Source organism: Canis lupus, chromosome 21 (assembly GCF_011100685.1).
Source record: "Canis lupus familiaris isolate Mischka breed German Shepherd chromosome 21, alternate assembly UU_Cfam_GSD_1.0, whole genome shotgun sequence".
Classification (NCBI taxonomy): Eukaryota; Metazoa; Chordata; class Mammalia; order Carnivora; family Canidae; genus Canis; species Canis lupus.
This window is the reverse complement of record NC_049242.1, coordinates 15,534,761-15,555,625: the sequence shown is the minus strand read 5'-3', so window position 1 is coordinate 15,555,625 and position 20,865 is coordinate 15,534,761. Positions and strand designations below refer to the sequence as shown.

Sequence of the window (20,865 nt, the reverse complement as noted above, 5' to 3'; positions counted from 1 at the left end):
TCCAATTGTTATACAATTAGATGAAGGGGAGGAGACCTGACAGGCACAAATGCTGAATAGAAATCGAATTATATTTACCACTATTGCTGAGAAATGATATTTATTCATCTATTGTCCCTTCAAAATATTTTTACTTTTCTTTTTTTTTAATTTGCTACTCTAGCTCTAAATCTCCATCTAGACTACTGCAATAGACCTCCTTCCAACTATTTATTTTGAAAAATTACAAACTACAGAAAATTTTTGAAGAACTGTACATAAAGATCAAGACATTTTCCTCAAGATTCAGCAATTGTTAATATTTTGGCACATTTGTTCTCTCTCCCTCTGGCTCCCTTTCTCTGCCTGCCGATACACACATAAACATTCACATTTGTTTTTTCTGAACCCTCAGAAATATATGGCAGACATCCTGCTACTTCCAAACCTAACATACCAGCAAGGCATCTCCTCACTATAAAGATATTTTCTGCACAAACACATTATCATTACTAAATCAAAAAAGGTAACAGCAATTCTATACCATCCAATATACTATACCTAGTCAAATTTTCTCAGTTGTTCTTCAAAATGTCTTCTATAGTTTTTTTTTTTCTTCAATCCAGGGTTGAATCAAGGTTTATCAATTGTGTTTGGTTATGTCTTTACTCATTATTAACCTAAAAAACCACCTTCTTTTTCTTCTTTATGACCCTGAGTTTTTTCTTTTCTTTTTTTCTTTCTCTAAGAGTTCAAAGTAGATATTTAAAGACTAAATGCATTCTGGTTTTGTCTGTTTCTTCCTGATCAGAATCAAACAATTTTATCAAAATCTAGTGAGTAACATTGTGTAATTCTTACTGTATCACATTAGGAAGACTAAAATGTGAGGCTGTCTCACTATTGGTGATAGTAATTTTGGTCACTTGGTTAAGGACCACCAGATCTCTCTAAAGGCACCTTTGGGGACGCCTGGGTGGCTCAGCGGTTGACCATCTGCCTTCCGCCCGGGGTGTGATCCTGGAGTCCCCGGATCAAGTCCCACATTGGTCTCCATGCATGAAGCCTGCTTCTCCCTCTGCCTGTGTCTCTGCCTCTCTGTGTGTCTCTGATGAATAAATAAATAAAATATTTATAAAATATTTTTATATAATATATAAAATATAAAATAAGGGCACCTTTAGAATGACACCTCCAGCAAATCTGGAGGGTAATTTTTTGAGACCACATGACTATCCTTTTTCTCAATAAACTTTCATCTCAATATTTCTTAGCATCTATTGACTATGCTTGCCTAAAACAACTATTTTACTTAGGGTTGGAAATTGGTGATTTTCTACTTCTCCATTTCTGCTGGAATCATTAGCTGGTATTCTGTGCAAATAACTTTTCCTTTATTCTTTTCTTTCAGTATCATGAAAACAAAACTCATGTTATTGTTTTTATTTATCAAGATACAATCCATTACTGTGTAGTAGACCTTTTTTTTTTTTTTAAGACTTATTCATCTTATTTTATAGAGGGGAGAGGGGCAGAAGGAGAGGGAGAGAGAGTCCCAAGCAGGCTCCAGGCTGAGGGGGAGTCCGATGCAGGGCTTGATCTCACAACCCTACCACGACTTGAGCCAAAACCAAGAGTCGGGCACCCAAGGCGCCCTGTGAACTAGACTTCTGATTGACCAGCAAACCTTCCTTTAAACTCTGTCTCTCTCTCCCTCCATTACTCCTTCTGTTTTCTCTATTCCTATTATTTTGACAGCCATCCTATATATCATGGACAGTCTACTTTTCTTTACATACTGTTTTTCACATTTTACATATGATGCAGATGCTCATATTCTTCTAAGTTCCTCACTGTTTGTTGGTCATGTGAAAATTTTGTATCTTCCTTTTTAAGATTTTGCATAATCTGGTTTTTACTATACCTCTCTCTAGTCTCATAAGACCATAGATTTCTCTGATGTAAGGGAACATGAGAGTTGATCTTGTCATTCCTCCCATTTCACAGGTAAGAGTACTGAGGCCCAGGAAATGAAGTCACTTGCATGCTCCTCTGTATTTGTGGCAAAGGTCAGATGAGAATGCTACTGTTTGCTCCCCCATATTATTACATACCTCCTCTCCCTAGAAAACCCTCTGCTGCAACCAGAAGCTTCCTGCACATTCCTAGCCCGACACCATTCCTTATGGACCTCTTTCTCCCTGTCATGCTTCCTGTTCCTTAGGATTACCTAAAGTTTCGATCTTCCTTCGTGTCCTCATCAAGTTCTACGTTTCCAGGCCTCCTATTAATGGTCTGTACACTCACTTGGCCATTAGTCTCATAACCTGGCATTATTATATGGATTTTTGTCCCCTTATAGTGCTTTATTATTTTTGTTAAGTATAGAATTCAAGTTCATTTTATTTTATATTTTAAAATATTTATTTATTTAAGAGAGCAAGAGGGAGAGAGAGCACAGAAGGAGAGGCAGAGGGAGAAGCAGACTCCCTGCTGAGCAGGGAGCCCAACATGGGCCTCGATCCCAGGACCCCAAGGTCATGACCTGATCTAAAGGCAGATGCTTAACCGACTGAGCCACCCTCAAGGTGCCCCTCAAGTTCATTTTAAATAATTACAATAGGGGATCCCTGGGTGGTTCAGCGGTTTACTGCCTGCCTTTGGCCTAGGGCATGATCCTGGAGTCCCGGGATTGAGTCCCACATCGGGTTCCGGGCATGGAGCCTGCTTCTCCCTCTGCCTGTGTCTCTGCCTCTCTCTCTCTGTCTGTGTCTCTCATGAATAAATAAATAAGATCTTAAAAATAAATAAATAAATAAATAAATAAATAAATAATTACAATAATGCAAAAGAACAGCAAGGAAAGTACATCTCTTTTTTCAATTCTAACTTTCAAGTAACCACTGGTAATAAATTGAATATATAACTTTTATGCATTTTTCCCCACACATGGGTAAGTGTGGGGAAAGCTATAGTCCTAATGTCTAGAATAATACTAGATACATATCAGTGACTGAATGTATATAGGTGCAAAAATATTTATATTTATCTTCCTATATAGTTACTGTCTTCAAAAATAGATCACACCAGCAGTGTTATGTAATTTGCTTTTTTTTTTTTAAAGATTTATTTATTTATTTATTCATGATATAGAGAGAGAGGCAGAGACACAAGCAGAGGGAGAAGCAGGCTCCATGCAGGGAGCCTGATGTGGGACTTGATCCCGGGGTCTCAGGATCACGCCCCGGGCTGAAGGCAGGCACCAAACCACTGCGCTACCCAGGGATCCCTGCTTTCTTTTTCAATTTAAATTACTTTTTTTTAAATGAATCAGTGTCAGTAACTAGACCATAAGCCCTATGAAGGCTGTCCTAGCCAATGTTTTACTTTCCTTGTATTCCCAGGATGGGGCACAAATTTCCTTCCTCATAAACTATTATTTAGAGTGATTACACTTACATGTGCCTCATGAATCTCTTCCTCTACTCTGAAGAGGTCTTAAGCTTCCCAAGGACTCCTTTTCCTCTAAGGAAGCATCATTAACCAAAAATTTGGTGGCCAATTCCATTGGCTAATAAGGAAAAGGAGACAAACTAGAAAGTGAAGACAGGAGAGTTACTGGAGGGGATATGCAGGATAATGACAAGGAGGATCTTAAGGATCCTTTCTTTAAGGATGGGCATTTTTTTTTTTTTTTATGTTGGAGCTGCCATCTTGAATGTGGCCTCTTCAGGGAAGTAGACCACACAACATAGAACCTTAATTCTCAAAGTCAATGATTTTATGAAAAGTTTCTTTCTCATCATTGGTAAAACCAGAAGAAGCAAGAGATAGAGTTCAAAACTCTCTAAAACGGCAAACTCCATAAAATCAAAAGGGTGAGGAAGAACTGCATCCTCTGGAATTATCTCTCTTTCATCACTGTATTTGTTCTCTCAAGTATGTATCAGGGCTTCTTAAAAGCAGCCAAGACTGTGTGTAATCTTTTACCTTCAGTCCCAAGTGAATATTGTAAACATCAGAAAATTTTCCATCTACACAGTCAGAGAGGTATTTTCAGTCATTTAAATTTTTCTAATTACTAACCAATTCCCTCCTTCCAGCCCTCCCAATTTAGCGCACAGAATGTTGCTCCCCACAGAAAACAACTCCCCAGCGAAGTGAGTTTCCATGGTTAGTTGCCAGAGCTCTGGATGTGAACAAAGCCAAAAAGCCACTCTGCCTGAGAGAAAAAAAAACATCAAGAAATCAGGTTCCACTGCCATGGTTTGGTTCCTGTCACAAAGTAAATGCTCAGTAAATAATGAGAAGGATGGGGGAAAAAATTGAGGAGAACAGTAAAGAAAAGAGAGAGGAACAAAGAAGGAAGAAATCCAGTAAAATTGGCTTTCTTCAAACTGTGACCAGAAATTTAACTGTGGGGGCAAAGAAGTTACTGATAAGGGTAATACCAGTAACCAAATCTTGAGCAAGAGGGTACTATGCTGTGCTTGTTAATGCTAATCCTTCCAAGAACTTTTCTAAGGTCAGCTTTTAAAAAAAGGAAGAGGGAATCCCTGGGTGGCTCAGCGGTTTAGCGCCGCCTGCAGCCCAAGGTGTGATCCTGGAGACCCGGGATCGAGTCCCACGTCGGGCTCCCTGCGTGGAGCCTGCTTCTCCCTCTGCCTCTCTCTCTCTCTCTCTCTGTCTTTTATGAATGAATAAATAAATAAAACCTTAAAAAATAAAAAATAATTTAAAAAAGGAAGAAATTGAGGCACAGAGAGGTTAAAAGCCTCTGACCCCGCAGAAGTGGGTTAGAGCTCCGATGTGTGTTATACAGGCTGTGTCCTTCTCCCTAGACTCTGGCTGCTCTCTCTGTGAGCCTGGCTGCTCCGGCCTCAGTTCCTCTGATCGCCACCAATGCCAGGGTGCTGCTGCATTGACCCCACGCCCAGCCCAGCCCATCCCATCCCATCCCAAGATGTCACAAAAGGATGACTTCTAAGGTAGCTGCGTGCGCCTCGACGGCCGGGCGGGGCCGGGGCGCGTGTGGTGCAGCCGCAGCCGCCCTCCCCTCCCGGTGTCCCCGCGCGGGCCGGCCCCTGCGGCAGCAGCTCCGACGCCCCGGGCATCCCCGCGAGCTCCGCGATGGTCCCCGCCCCCCGGACCCGCCGCGACCTCGGGCTCGGTCCCCGGCGGAGCACCTCCCGCCCGCCCGCCCGCCCGGCCGCCGGCGCTCCTGGGGCTGGCAGTGCCGCGGGGCCCACGCACGGAATTCCAGGTTCTTGGAGGCCCCTGCCCTCGGCTCCCCTCGGCAGCCTAGTCGCGTGCAGCCTCCCGGTGCTGCTCCCTCGCCTGCCAGACGTCCGGCCGCCGGGCGAAGTCCCCGCGCCCCGCGCCCCGCGCCCCAAGGCCGGGCCCCCCGAGGCGCGCCACGGCTCCGACTCCCGCGCCCTCGGGCCTCACCGGCGCCGCGTCTGCCTCCGCGGCCACGGTCCCGTCGCTTCCCCCGCCTTCCCTCGCCGCGGCCGGCTCCGCGCCCTCCCGCCGCCGCGCCCTCTCGCCCCCCCCCCGCCCCCCGCCTCCACTCCCCGGCTACGTCCTCTTTTCCCTCCGCTGGTCGATTTCTCCTGCTCCGTGGCGAGGAGCCTACGGCTCAGCGCTCACCACCTAAGCGGAATTTTATTCTGCATCTGAAGTGCAAGCCGACTTTCTGCGAGAGCCCTGTAATTACACTAATAGGAAATTAAAAAGTTTCCTTATTCTACCGTTAGTACAACTAAAACACTGGCTTGGCTGTCAACTATAGGCAAACCAGAAGAGCTTGCTCTGAAAATGAAATAAAATCATCTCTGCTTGCATTTCCAAGTGCTGCTTCAGGCTGTCTTGTTTATATTTGATGCTCTGTGGCTCTAAGGCAAGGATAAGCCTTAACTTAGGGTTTTTCTTCATTGGGCTTCTAGGGAAGCTCCCTGTGATTTATAGAGCCCTGGAACTGCTGGAAAACCTTTTTTTTAAAAAACCCACTTGTTCTTTCTAATGCAGAGCGCTGTTGCCTATCAAGAAACTGATAGAATGTTTGCCCTCCTTTTTAACATTGCTGCTAAAACCTAAATAATCTAGATTCCAAAGTTGCCTCCCCATTTGCCCCCAGCTCCTTACCTAGCACCAGCCACTTAACAGCAGCTTAAATTTGGGCTTTTGGATGTGGGCATAGTTCAAGGCTTACATCACCTTCATGGTAACCTCCATTTCCTATCCATCCACCAAAAAAATCATTCCCTCTTAAAAGCATGAAAACATCATTGTGTTGATAGAATTTTAGTATATGCCCCAGATACAAAGTATGGGGTTGAAGAAGCACTTAGGGGAAAAGTCACATTGGAAATGTGAAAGTGTTGATTGAAAACCATGAACATTAGATGACAATAGGTGATTATGCACACATACCACCCATTTGCAGAGAATATACAGGTTTTAAATATTGCTCCTTCTAAAAGCCAGGTATCATGAGAAAGGGAAACCAGGCAAAAGGTATGACTTTTTCAATGAATAAAAGATAAAATAGATGTAGGTAAAAATAATAAATCACCAAGACAAGTGTGTATAATTGTACAATGTGTTCTTTAGGATAACATATGTAAAAGTATCTGTTTTATCTATGAAAATTTACCCTTTTATTTTCTTCTTTAAAGCTGGCTTATGGGTGTCTGGCCACGTAAGTTTCCTTTCCGGACTTTGAATATACCCCAAAATCAGTAAATGGGTGGAGTTCTCTAAGCAAAAAAAACCTTTTGCCTTACAGGCATGATATTCCTGGCTAATATTGATCTTTAACAATTACACGTATGCAATAAAACAATTAACTTTATTATTTCCTTAAAGAAAGCAAGCTGTCCTGCGCTTAGTTCTATATGTATATATATAGTCATATATACACATATGTATTTATCCTAGGAATCAAAACATACATAGGATAATTCTCTATTTTAGATTAGTGCTTTTATGTTCCAATAGGTGGCAAAATCCAGAGACTGGTATGTTTTCCAGAATGCTCAATGGACAGGATTTTGTCACCAATTAGCTTTGGAATGTTGTACTTTAGCTCCTTCATTTATTAAACACACAAACATTGTGCAAAGGAGTCTGTGAGGTTCCATTCAGAGTTATGATTCTGTGATTCAATCATGCAGTTAAAAAACATATATACTGTAAGATATTTGATTCCACAAAGAGCTATGTAGTTATTCTGCTTACTTCTATTATAAAAGTCATTCATTTATTTACTCATTCAAAAACTCATTCTAGAAGCATCTATCTGAGATTTAATTATGTTTCAGGTCCTATGGCATGTCTTAAGGATGCCAAGGTTATTTAGATACAGCCTCTGTTGTATCCTCTAAACGAGGATCTCCTATCTTCTAGGATTTCATCTCAAAGATTGTAATTGTAGAAATTCAAAGTTTCTATGCAAGAAACTTAACATGTATCTATATTATTAAGTACTGATGAGAATCAGTATTTCATTTTGGAGAACTGTTTACTTCTCTCTCATGATCTCAGGATTTTGAGACTGAGCCCTGCATTGGGTATCGCACTCAGTGGGGAGTCTGCTTGAGATGCTCTCTCTCCCTCTGCCCCCCCCACCCCTCCCCCCCACATGCACGTGCATGCACACTCTCTGTCTCCCCAAAATCAATAAATAAATCTTAAAAAACAAATCAGTGACAGATTTATAGTGTGATGGAAGAGAAAGAGTGTGGGTTTTGTCCACTAGATTCAAGTGTGGAATTTTGGCACTGTCTTACACCCACCGTGTGATTCTGAACAAGCTACCTGCTCTGAGACTATATTTTCACATCTATGAAGTGATGACAGGAATATCTACTCTCAAAGAGTTGCACAGTAATATTTGGAACTGAATAAGATAAGATGATGGATACAAAAACTACTCAATGAATGGTGGTTGTTGCTTTGAATATGGAAAGTTAGAAAACATTCCTGCCTTAATATTCTTTTCAAATAAGTAAACCAATACAAACAGCTTTTTTGGCCTAACCCCTCTGAAGACTCTTTGCATTCTACATCTATGGCTGTAATCTCTAACCAAAAGATGAAGGACTGAGACATCTGTGGGGATTCTATGAGTACTAGATGGATACAAATCCATATTAGTTTGAATATTAGTTTGAACCATACAAAATTGCCAGTATTTGATTTGACCTACAAAAGTGACAATTTTGCATGGTTCAACTTAATGCTATTAGTGGATGATACTACTAAAAGCAAATTTTAATTTTATACTTTTTAATATGAATGGCATATAATATTTAAAATTTGCTTTGGGGGATTATTTCCTGGTTTTAAAAAGTGTAATGGGCAAAATATATGTCATTTGCTTTTTAGATTAAGGAAAAAATGGTAAAATAAATCTGCCTCATTTTGTTTTTCCAGAATTGTTTTAGATGGCTCAAATTTGAGTTTGATGCTGGGGAAATTTCAGCCTCAGGCAAAGGATAAGAGACATTAAAACTCATTTATTGTTGGCTATTAAGAAAAAGAGTAAATCCTTGACTATTTCAAGGGAACGACATAAGAATGTCAGCTAATGAGCTGAAACTTGTTCTGACTGTGACATATTACTGAACAAAAGATTAGAGGAAATTAGTACGAAGGAGAGAGAGAGAGAAATCTCATTTACTTTTTTTTTTTTTTTTTTTTTGGCTACGTATGTGGGAGAGTCAGAGGATTGGGAGTGCGTAGGAGAAGTGTGAGAGGATATGTGGGAGAAGAAGTGTTTAAAATGTTCAAAGGAAACTAAAATGAAGACATGAAAATGTACGCAGGGGTAGAGGTTTCCAAAACCAGTGATTCAGACAAGTACTTCCAGTGTTGCCATTAGTATCCTTTACCAGTAGCTTTTGAACTTCTGTCCATGCTCTCTACTGGGCTGAGAAAGCTCTACCTTCTTGATAGCCACTTGTTATACTGTCACCCTTGCCTTGGGAAACCCAATTCAAATCCTACTTCTCTGAAACTCCCCCTAGTAAGTAAAGGACATTTACTTTCTCTGTCCTTTAACTTAACCAAATAAAAATACTTCGTTTCTTCCAACTCCCTCTTTCCAAGTGTTTTGCAAATGACCGGTGTTTGTGTTCAGCTGTGGTGTGTGAACTAAGAAATACATCTGTACATCTGACATGGCCTGTAGATTTATTCTTGGTGTGCACCTGCTGTGATAATCCCTAAATTGGTGCTTGCAGTAACAAGGCAATCTTTGCTGGAAACAATTTTGGCATTTTCATGAAAGGACTGCCATATTTAAGATCCACTGTCTCACCTTTCAGTTTGCTTTCAGCAACATTCACAAAGACAAGTTCATCACTCAAGCCTTTTAATAAAATAGTGATAGCACAGGCTATTCTAGCCAATCTGGTTCCTATAATGGAGAACTTATTGCAATGAATTGTAAGTAAACTCCATTATAAGTTTATATTTATACTTGACATTGCCATCTTAGAGATGAGGGTGCAGGGCTAGCTGAGCCCCAGGCAGGATATCTGTCTCCCACAGGAGACACAGAGCTTTCCCTGGGCCAAGGAAATACCCTCCTGCAGCACCCACTCTCTGGCTAACTCGTAGGACTCCCATAGCCCTGCTCATGGCAACTCAAGAGATGAACAAGAGATGGCTACTACAGCTGCATGAGGCCAGCCCCACCTCTTCTAGGCCTTATGGGGCCCTGCAGAAAGGACTTCTCATGTCTGCTCAGACAGAGGCAGTCAAGGGCTTCTCTAGCAAGTGAATCCTGAGTTCTACCATTTTACAAATACATATTGACTTCCATGTTTGAAATGCGTAATGAGCCAACATAGATCCCTAGATTTATTAGTTTTCGATTTTTAGTGTGTATGCCAAATTAGAACTGCCCTTTCTGACTCCAGAGCAAACATGCTTAAGAATCCCTATATCTAACTTCATTTGCCTTGATCTCTCCCTCTTCAGGCATCCCAGCTTTCCTTCCACTTTCTAATATATCATGTACATTCAGCCTAGAGTCCAGAAGCATGTCCCCTTCCAAGGCACCAACATTAACTTGCTCTAATTAGCTTCTAGATAGACACTGTGGCAGCTTATCAGATGGCTACCTGTGGTCACCTAAAACCAAAGAATCTTTTTCTAAGGAGTTGCTACCAGATGTCTCTATTCTAAACTGGTGCAATTAATTTTGGGAACTGTATTTTCCTAGACTGTCTGCCTGGGCAAGGAGTTTTGCTTGCCTGGTAAGTGGGAACAGTCAACAAGTACTTATAGGATTGGTGTCGGTAGTTTGCTTTCTTATAGGAACCTGTTTTTCCATTGGAAGAATATATTCCCCGCTAGTTTTGTGTGAAGTTCAAATTAGATAATGCACAAAATATAAGGTGATATTATTATCACAGATAATGTAGGCTTTAATACCACACGACAGAAGTAATTATAACTTAAACCTGTAATCACAGAAACTACAGCCTAGAGGTCCTATAAACTACCCCAAACATAAGAGAGATCATCTATCTAGATTTTATTTAGAAAAAAATTGCAATTGTTTGCCCTTTAAAAGATGTTCAACATTTGCTTTCATTGCCCTCTAGTGGTTGTTATACCAAAGACGGAACTACGTTTTTGACATTTTTATTTTTGAGATATTTAGGCACAATCTTATAAACATTCTTTAGATACTGTTACATTACATATATTCCTATAATTTGGTAATAAGTTAAGAGCCAACCTATAGGGACAGTACTTAGCACTGTGTCCTGCACAATCTAGATGTACTAAGTCGTGCATTAGTGGTTATGCATCATTTCATTGTCTTCACAAAGAACCTACTGATTTAAAGTAATAACCTAACTTTACTCATTTAGTAACTATTTAGAGGATATCTATTATGTGTCAGAAGCTCAAGACAGACATTTTCCCGGCTTACACCAGTGAGAAAAATGGAGTATTAAATATGTCATTGCAAATTAGCATGGCAAGCGTGATAAGGAAAGAACTGGGTATATGTGTGCATTAGGAAACTCTAACCTGGGTATGTTTCTGTGTGTCAGGGAGGCTGGGGTGGGATATGAGAGAGGAGACATGAGAAGGCACTTTGAGAGTATAACAAGTACCCTGAAATCTGAAGGATTAATAGAAGTTATTCAGAAGGATATCGGGTGGGGGGATTATTCCAAGGAAAGACATGATGCTAAATGAGGTTAGATAATAGAGAAATGAGGGTTTTAGAGATGGGGGCAGACAAAAATTTAAAAAATCTATATGGGGGAATTTAGCCCTTATTCTCATGACTAATTTATAACCAGTGGACTCTGACAAAGCACAAATGCGTGCATGGCCTTCACTTTTTATTTTTGTTTTTTATTTTTATTTATTTATTTTTAAACAAATTCTGTCTTTTTTTTTTTTTTTTAAGATTTTATTTCTTTATTCATGAGAGACACAGGCAGAGGGAGAAGCAGGCTCCATGCAGGGAGCCCAACGTGGGACTTGATCCTGGATCCCCAGGATCAGGCCCTGGGTTAAAGGCAGTGCTAAACCGCTGAGCCACCAGGGCTGCCCCTATTTTTGTTTTTTAAAGCTCCTTATTTAAAGGGAAAATTCTAGTTATTAATTATAAAGTAATTGTTTAAGAAACTTTCAGTGTGTCCTTTTCCAAACACAAAGTTCAAGCATACATTCCTAGAATGCTGGAGCTGGAAGAGCCTTGAGAAGTCATGAGTTTCCCTGGTTTCACTTTGGATGGGAGGGAAGTGTGTGTCAAGGATTTCCTCAGATTTCACCTGGCTGTACCTGGAAATTGCTTTTCCTTGATCTCAGATTCCTCAGTCTACAATTCAGAGGCCTACCTCATGTCCCATATCTCATGTCTCATGGGCTCAGGGCATTCAGAATTCTTAAGCACCTGGCTTCTCACCTCTGTACTGGACTGCATGCTCTCCTTTTGTGATCTGATAAAATGGTGGTTTATCTTAAGCTTGCAGGAGGATCTGGGAGGGTCTTCTTATTACTAATTAGAGTGCAAATCCAACCCAGAATGCCAGTCAGGTTTTGCTCCAATGAAGGAATTCCCTGGCCTCTCTGTCCTTTTCTTATGACATAACTCTGTGTGAACTGACTCATTTCTTCTAGACTAAAAGCATCTTGAGGACATGACACATGGCTTAGTCATCACTATATCCTATAAAACAAAGTAATTTGGGCACTGAAAGTCCCTATCAAGTTTGCTGTAGGCACGGATGGGTGGATAAATGAACAGAGTGGGAGATCTCATTTCCTAACAGAAGGTTTAAGTAGGTGTTAGTAAGGGAATGATAGATATATTATCTTAATAACTTGTATTAGATGTTTTGCAAGGAGGAATATGATTTTATAAAATACAATGGGGAGCCATCTGAGTTGAAAGGAGAGTCTTTTAAGAAGGAAAGATGAGAGTTGTACTCTTTTATGTAAAAAAAAAAAAGAAAAAAAAAGACCATGACTTTGAAAGTAGTAAGAGATTAAGGAAATCAGGACAGACAGAGAAAAATCTGGCCAACATGGGAAAGAGAAAGATATCTGACATTCAATTTAAGTTTTTTCACATGTTTGATGTAAACCACTGCCATCTTTTTGAGCCTAATGTACAGTCTACCACACACAAAGGGGATACTAATGAAGACTTATTTATGTCAGACAGAGAAAGAACATGCTTTCCTGTGACATTCACAATTTCAGAGATAACTAACGCATGCACATGTACAATGAATAGGAAGGCAGGTCGAAGAATGAAAGAAACATGTAGTTTATACCTTCCTTAATTCTATCATAAATGTGTCAGTAGAATAAAGATATATGAAAAAAATGAGCCACAATTTAGTCATTATGTTACACAAAAAACATGAGAGATGTAGGCAATAAATGTGTTTGTAGTTTGGATCACAGCATCATTTCCAGCATGGTACATCGGGAAAGTTTGTTTCCAGGGTAGACTTAACACAGAGAAATAACAAGCAATTAGATTATATGGAAGATTTACTACTGGCCCTTCACTGATCCTTCTCTTTCCTTCAAGCAGTAGAATCACTGATCAGTCCCTGTTAAGAAAGGGATAACATTTCTCATTTTGAGGTTTCTCAAGCAATTTTGGCTTCGAAGAGCTCCTGGTTGATTCTCAGTGCTTTGTTACTTGTAAAAATGGGACTCCCTCAATATTAAAAAAAAAAAAAAAAAAAAAAAAAAAAAGCAAAGCCATACATACTACTTTTAGTTTTTAATCCAGTTTTTATTCCTGAATTATAATTTAAAAATCTAGCATTATGGTAACCAGTTTTAAAACTTAATCAAATACGATCAGGGTGGGACGCCTGGGTGGCTCAGCGGTTGAGCATCTGCCTTCAGCCCAGGGCGTGATCCTGGAGTCCCTGGATCGAGTCCCACACTGGGCTCCCTGCTTCTACCTCTGCCTCTGTCTCTGCCTCTGTCTGTGTGTTTCTCATGAATAAATAAATAAAACCTTAAAAAAAAAAATACAATTAGGGCAAAATCCCAGCAAACAGGTCAGCGATCATCAGTGTACACAGTTTTATGCAAAATCTTTTACTGCCATCTGGTGGCATTCTCAAGGAATAACATCCGTCTCAACAGGCTATTTACTACATATCTTCGAGTACTAGGTTTGTATTCCACAGTATATGAAAGTATCTGGGAGGTGTATATATAAAAAAAGAGCAGCTAAGTGTCCAGGTTCCCATTTAATTTAACCACTTTGGATGCACTACTTAATTTCTCTGTAGCTTGACTTCTTCACGAAAAGTACAAATTATAATAATGGTGCATCCCCTGTCTGTTTCAAGTTTGCTTTGAGAATTAAAACCTAACATTGGTCTATAAACCAGAAAGTATTCAGAAACAATCAATTTTTTATCCTTGTTATCATGCAGCACCACTAGATCGACGATACTAAACATTTTGTAAGCGACAAGATAGATACGGTTCTGACTGAAGAGTCCAGACCTTAGTGCCTGCCTTCAGAGGGATTTATCTTGTCTTCAGGGCTTTGGGGACAAGAGAGTAGATGTTTCAGTAAAAGGAATCCCTGGAGATCATTTCTCCTGGAGCAGATAATGACATGGGTCTGGGGACTGAGGAAGGGGTATTTTCTTTTCTACTGGTTTACTACTGTGGCTTCTTCTGCTACCCTTGGGGTACCATCCACTGATTCACACTTCAGTCATTTTCTTGTCACCTTTTCAGCTTAGTATTTTCTCTCCCAAACACTTAAGTGTTGGAAAATGGAGGCAATGTGTCAGATCCTAGATGACACTGACAACTTAAAAAAAAAGTCATCTGTGCATTTCAGGGAAAAATTTGCAACCAAACCCTCAGAAGATCTTTCTTCCCCTAGGGAAGGTTTCTTCAAGTTCCTCCATTCACTATTCAGCACTCACGGACACCTCTGTGTGCTTAACATTGGGTTAGGCCCTGGGACGCAATTATGGTCAAGGCACAACTCTGTCCTCAAGGAACTCAAACTCTGTTGAAGAAATATTTATGAAAATGAACCAAGACCAAACCAAAAACATGGGGTGTTATTTAGCTGTGGGGACACAGGGATGGGGGAGGAAGGGAGAGGCTGTTTCCCTGTATATCTGAGCTCCACTTACAGTCTCTTGTATGTCCTTTAATTTTGCCTCCCTCCCTGTTCAATAAATCTCTCCCTTCTCTGAACTCTTGAAGCTCTTATAATAATTAGTTCACCTGGTGGTCATCTCAGATGTTTTGCTTGGTTAGTTTTCACCAAACCAATCTCTGGCATACTTTCCTACCTGCAACTGATCTTTATAATTAGAATCATTTATAATAGGCTATGGCTTCAAATATAATCCTTATTCCTTCCTGCCTGATAGGTTTTTATAATTTAATTTAAAAAATGTACTAAGCATCTACTATATGTTAGGAATTGTGGTTTTAGCAGTTCTGAGGCATTCAGTTTTGAGACATTGTAATTTCAGAACATGAACACCTCAACCTCCACCACCATGGGAATTTCCATGGAGACAAGGTAAGATAGGATTTTCTGCAGGGGAACAATTTGTAGTATCTAGAACTATTGTAGCATCTGTCTGTTCTTACTCCTTTCTCCTTCCCAAGATTCTCTTTATAATCCCATATATTATCCTAGTTCCTTCTGCCTCTTAATATGGTCTTATTTAAGAATTTGTCCTCCTTCTTCCTGCTCTGACCTGCCATTAGACTGGAGGCCCTGGAGGGCAAATAAAGAGAAAACTCCTTATTCTTTTTTTTAAATATTTATTTATTTATTTATGATAGACATAGAGAGAGAGAGAGGTAGAGACACAGGAGGAGGGAGAAGCAGGCTCCATGCTGGGAGCCTGATGTGGGACTCGATCCCGGGATTCCAGGATCACGCCCTGGGCCAAAGGCAGGCACTAAACCACTGAGCCACCCAGGGATCCCCTTAACTCCTTATTCTTAAAGTTTGCCATGTCATCATGATCTTCATGTGAGTCTCAGAAGGATCCTTTTCCCATTCTGCATGTGTCTCTCCTCTCTTTTCCATTAGCCTGCATGAGTTAGGTGAGTCCCCCAACCTAGGCACTAGCTGGTAGTTCATACCTCATGATCCATGATTGCTGCTGCTTCAAGTACTGCAATTGCATAGAACCTGGGCAGAGGTTAGGAAGCAAAGGCCAAAGTGTCCCTTGGGAATCTGGGGGTAGTAGAAAGGGAAATAGCTTATACAAGGGTAGAGTGCTGCCAATGGGGTGCTCATTGACTCTCCTTTTGTGTGTCAGCTATTGAGAACGGTCACTCTATATGGGGGAATGAATGCTGGTGGTGGCAGCGGTGGTGGTGATGATGATCAAGGTTATACTTGATGTCAAGGAACTTATTATTTATTTTAAACAAAATAGTAGGATGAGAAGACTAAAACAATGTGATTGTTCCTTTCTATCATATCTGCCATGCATTATAACCATGCTCAGCTGGCTCTCTCCTCTAGGTTAGCACTCCACAAAGGTGGGATCAATGTCTGGTTCAACACCCTCTTCCTTATAGCACCCGGCATAGTACTTGAGTTATGCTTTCATATTCAGCACAAAGTACGAGGACCTGTTCAGGAGCCAGGAATTCAATGGTAAACACAATGGATCAAAAAGAGGTATTCAATTAATCAAAGAATAAAAAATAATAATTTGTCATGTATATGATGTGTTTTCCATTTCTTCCACTCAATATACATATATTTAGGCGAACTGATAAATAAATCACTAATTTCCCCCTTCTACATCGACACACAAATACTGTTTCTATTAACATTAAAAAGTTGTTATAAAAACAAACAAAACTCTACCCTCTAAGTGGCCATCGCATTCCACTTAGCCCTTCTCAGCAAAACTCAAAGGAGATAACTGCAATCACTGCCATGAACCCCTCTGCTATTCTCTCAGAAATCTGTTCTGTAAGGATTCTCACTCGATTATACTACAGACACTGCTTTTTCATTTGCATCAGTAAGCTCTATGCTGTTAAAATTCAGCAGTTAATTTTCAGTTCCTGTCTTGGGTGACTGACCAACAGCATTTGAAGCAGTTGGTCCCACTTTCTGGAAAAACTTTTCTTCTTAGCTCCCAGGTTCTACCGGATTCCTCCTCCTTTGCTGGTTCCTCCTCTTCTCCCCGAGGAGGACCTTTGTGTGCTATAGGCTCAGTTTGTCTCTACCTGTTACCTTCTCCACTTGGAAGATAGTCTCCAGCTCAACCAGTAGTATCTCTGCTTGTTTCATGTTCAGGTAGAAAATCTTGCAGTCATCCTCTATGGTTTCCTTTTCCTTTTCCTCACATCCAATCTCTCAGGAGATCTGTTAACTCTCCCTTCTAAACAAATCCAGTATCACTCCTCACTTCCCCCCTTCTACCACAGTTGTCCATTCCTCCACTGTCTCTCATGCTGGTTATTCATGTAGACTCCAAGCTTGCTTCCTGCTTCCATCCTTGTCCCTTGGTCTCCCTGTCAACAAGCAGCCAGAGTGATCCTCTTAAAATATAAGCAAGTTCATATCATGTCACTTTTCTGCTTATAATCCTCCATGGCTCTTCCTGTTTCTCAGAGTGAAAGTCGTGTTGTTACAGAAGCTGAGAGGCTGTTCTCTCTATGACCCATCCATTAGCCCTCTGTCCTCACCTCCTATTCCTCTTCCCTCCTCCCACCCCAGAGTGGACCCAGGACACTGGGCGTGCACCTTACACAGACTTGTTGCTGACTGTCCTCCGTCAGGAACTACATGGCCCACTTTTCCTTCCTTCAAGTCTTTGCTAACATGCCACCTTCTCACTGAGGCCCACCCTGACAACCTTGTTTAAATTTCAACTCCTCTCTCTGCATTCCAAATTCCTCTTGTTTTTCCACTGGTTTTCTACATCTTCTAATGGATTAAATAATTTACTTATCCACTACTTAAAAAAATATATTGTTTGCTTTTCCCACTAGAATATAAGCACTATGAGGCAGCAATTTGTCTGTTTCTTCTCTTTTCTCCCCCAATTCTTATATTCCTGATACTTACAATAATGCCTGGCACATAATGGCTCCTGAATAAACTGTTGCACAAATAAATGAATGAGTGAATGAATGAATAAATGCATGACTGAATAAGTAGTTCTCATTAGAGACTATGCCAATGGCTTAAATACATTATTTGATTCAATGCCCTCATCATATAGGAAGTTCCAAGTGCTTTAGGAGCTCTGTACCAGAAATGGGGATGAATACTAAATACAGCACCTCCAGCAATGTGGCCTGGTATTAAGTGGCCAAGAATGATGGCCTCAATGATAGCATCTTTAACAGACTGTCCTTCAGCAGGATTTTCTCCCCGGCCTCTGACCTTGCATCCTCAGGCTTGCTGAAGATCCAGGGAGCTATTTGTTATTTCCTCAACAAATTCCTTTTTCATTTAGGTCACCCAGATGTCCCAGAGTCCAGAACTCCAGCACATAAATTAACCATGCTTCCATTAGGCTTATTCCTAGAGTAGTTAGCATTACAGGTGAAAAAGCTGGTTGTGATAGGAGGCCTACCTCTGGTGTCCAACTGGCTTGGGTTAGAAAATCACTAAACTCATCAGTTTCTTTCTGTATAAAATGGTAAATGGTCTCTTTCCAACCTATCCTGAAGGAATGCTATGTGGATCAAATGAGATAATGTCCAAAGCAAGGGACCTCATACATAGAAATGGTGAGGCATATATGTAAGGCTTATTAGATATTAGCTAGCAAAGTAGGTTAGTCAGAGGCAAAAGTAAATTGGACTAAAAATCAGTCCACTTTCAGTTGAGGATCACTCCTTCCTTACAACTTGAGATCTGTGCATGGTTTTCCCTTTATTGGGGGTCAGCTGTGATAGAGCATTTTCAATGCTTATGTGGAGAAGGCTTAGGATCAAGTGTTTACCCCTTGAGGCTTATTGAGGAACTCTTATTCATCTAAAAATCTTTTTGGAAGAAGAGTAAATATTATAAACATATTTTATTTTATTTTTCATTTTTCAGTTCCAAATATTTTTTATTTTCTTTTTTTAAATTTATTTTTTATTGGTGTTCAATTTGCCAACATATAGAATAACACCCAGTGCTCATCCCATCAAGTGCCCCCCTCAGTGCCCGTCACCCAGTCACCCCCACCCCCCACCCCCCTCCCTTTCCACCACCCCTTGTTCGTTTCCCAGAGTTAGGAGTCTCTCATGTTCTGTCCCTTTCTGATTTTTCCCACTCATTTTTTCTCCTTTCCCCTTTTTCCCTTTCACTATTTTCTATATTCCCCAAATGAATGAGACCATATAATGTATAAACATATTTTAAAATTAAACATCCCACGGGGCACCTGAGTGGCTCAGTTGGTTAAGCATCTGCCTTCAGCTCAAGTCATGATCCCGGGATCCTGGGATTGATTGAGCCCCACGTCAGCATCCCTGCTCAGCAGTGGTCTGCTTCTCCCTCTCCCTCTGATAGTTCCCCTGTCTGTGCTCTCTCTTTCTGGCTCTCTCAAATAAATAAATACAATCCTTTTTTTTTAAGATTTTATTTATTTATTCATGAGAGACACAGAGAGAACGAGAGGCAGAGACACAGGCAGAAGGAGAAGTAGGCTCCATGCAGGAAGCCCAATGTGGGACTTGATCCCAGGTCTCCAGGATCACGCCCTGGGCTGAAGACGGCGCTAAACCACTGAGCCACCGGGGCTGCCCAATATAATCCTTTTAAAAAAATTAAACATCACATATTTAGCATTAGAATATTTACTTAATATTTTCCTGATCTGTTGGAATTCCTATTTGTACATTAGAAAAGGATTTGATTTGGAAAACACATTCTATTGGCCAGAAAGCTAAAAGTTTTAAGATATTCTGAATCTTCAGGACAGAAAGGGTCCTCTGGCCCATGCTTCTGGATAAATACAACTGAGAGGAGCCCTGGGATTCCCAGCTGCCTTCAGAGAAGTGGGTAAGGATGAGTCTTTCATTCATTCATTCAACATTTGCTCAGTAGCTGGGTTTTGGTAAGCAATGGGATGCAGAGATGAATCAGACATAGTCGTTGCCCTCAAGCTTCAGAGAATCTAGATGTTGCTTCTAAGTCACCTCAATTTTAGAATCTATATATACAATGACTTCCTGTGGTGGCCCATATCTCTTCTTGCAAATGCTCTACTATTTTAGGCATTTATGTATTTCTCACTAAATGGACTTAAAGTGTGGACAGCCTCAGACATAAGCAAACCCCCAAAATCAGTTTTCTGAAGGCTGCCATTACAGAAAGAGCATAGCTTTGAAATCAGAAGCAACCGAGGTTCAAATACCACCATCACTGCTGATTAGCTGTGTGATCTTAGGCAAATCATTTCATGTCTCTGAGCCTTCAACATGACTAGAATTTGTTGAAATCATAGTACATTACATTACTTGGTACTCAACAGATACTCAATAAATATTAGGCATTTTATCCCTACTTCTCCATGTTCTCACTTAGTCCTTGTTGGGAAGCATCCCCTGTGGAAAGCCTTCTCACATTCCTGGGCTGGGCTAATGACAGCCTCTTTTGTGCCCATGTGCTTCCCCAGAACTTGCCATCAGTACTTCCTGTGCTATATTGGAAATTTGTGTGTGTGTGTGTGTGTGTGTGTGTGTGTGTGTCCCCACATGGGCCTGTTTGTTCATTAAGGACACAACTATATTTTTTCGTGTTGGATCCTTAACACTTTGTAGTTTTTGGCATTTAGTAGATGCTTAGTACATGTCTGCAGCTTGATTTTATGTGAATAGGTTAATAAGTTCTATGTAAAGAATATCCTTTATCTAGTGCTCCACAAACCCTTTCCTCATTTCCATTTTTGTCTGATGAGGATCTTTCCAGATTTCCTCTTTGGTCTTAGGTATTCGGATTACATTCTCCTCACTGCACCTCAAACTCTGCAAATAATCTTTCAATGTGGACATGTTACTTCTCCCAAATAAAACACTTGCATGAGTTCTCCTGGAGATTAGTTTAAGGCAGAATTTCTAAAAGTATATGCTACTAGATAGTAATTCATATTCCAGGGGAAAAAATATTTTTTAATTAAATATGTTTAGAAAAAATGCTTTAATAGCACTTCTTTATTTGCTATAGGATTTCTCAGATCCTTCATTTGAGCATGAGCCTTTTTTTTCATGGAGCATTTCACATATCTAGTATTATACAGAATGCATTTGTGGAAATATTACTTTGAAGAAAAATTGGAACTGGTATCACTGAAGGTCAGGCTTTTGAAGGCTGCATAAAGTTGAGTTATGAAATAGTGCATGATATAGTGCACTTTAAGT

At 40.5% G+C, this 20,865-nt stretch overlaps 1 protein-coding gene across 31 annotated transcripts in view; it reads right to left on the bottom strand.

Moving 5' to 3' along the window:
• DLG2 (discs large MAGUK scaffold protein 2) overlaps positions 1-20,865 on the bottom strand; it is a 1,987,603-nt gene that overhangs the window by 323,108 nt on the left and 1,643,630 nt on the right. Inside the window, exon 1 of one of the 31 annotated variants that reach the window (XM_038568450.1) lies at positions 5,428-5,500. The exons of the other annotated variants lie outside the window; for them this stretch is intronic. The gene's annotated coding sequence lies outside the window, so the exon portion shown is untranslated. Of the gene's footprint in view, positions 1-5,427; positions 5,501-20,865 lie in introns of those variants that run through there. 31 annotated transcript variants of the gene reach the window in all.